The 664-nt window shown below is 37.0% G+C and overlaps 1 non-coding gene across 1 annotated transcript; it reads left to right on the top strand.

The window, feature by feature from the left end:
• Positions 1 to 239: 239 nt before the first annotated feature.
• Trnaw-cca (transfer RNA tryptophan (anticodon CCA)) lies at positions 240 to 311 on the top strand. The gene has a single exon. It is a non-coding gene; the product is annotated as a tRNA-Trp (tRNA).
• The last annotated feature ends 353 nt before the right edge of the window (positions 312 to 664 follow it).

Raw genomic sequence — 664 nt, 5'->3', positions numbered from 1 at the left:
GCCCGCGGTAAATTTTTATCACTTAAACTAGTATACAATATACAGATTGACTAACATTTTGCTTTTAAATTACAAGACTTCAACTCGTTTAAAAAATCTCTACGCTTACAGCTGACGCAATCAAATTAAACTAAGGTTGTGTTCTTTTTTCAGAGTGCAAAGTAATTTACAATTGTTCCCTGTTCTTTATTTTATATAAATAAAATAAAACTGTTTTACTCACTGGAGTCCATGTTAGTGGCCTTGTGGCGCAACGGTAGCGCGTCTGACTCCAGATCAGAAGGTTGCGTGTTCAAATCACGTCGGGGTCATACCATTTTCTTTTTTAAGTATATGTTACGTTTACACACGCAGCAAAAATTTAAAACCATATATTTTTTACTGATGCGATCAAATTAAGTTGAAATTGTGTTCTTATTTAAGACTAGCATTTCAGCCCGGCGTTGCCCAAGTGTTTGAATGTGTATGTTGAGCAAAAAAATGAAAGTGGTAGTAGGAAGGCAGGCTCGAACCCGTACCGCGAAGGAGGTAAAGAATGGGGTAAAACCTAACGTTTATGCTGCTACGACCACTGCCAAACCGGAAGCGGCATTTTTTTAAATTAAGGGTAGATAATCTAAAGGAGAGGATAACTTAAAAAATATCGGCGAAAAAAGTTACCCCC

This window comes from Euprymna scolopes, chromosome 6 (genome assembly GCF_053919585.1).
Source record: "Euprymna scolopes isolate OS-2025 chromosome 6, ASM5391958v1, whole genome shotgun sequence".
Classification (NCBI taxonomy): Eukaryota; Metazoa; Mollusca; class Cephalopoda; order Sepiida; family Sepiolidae; genus Euprymna; species Euprymna scolopes.
Note: the sequence above shows the minus strand (reverse complement) of the source record. Positions and strands in the feature narration are given on the sequence as shown.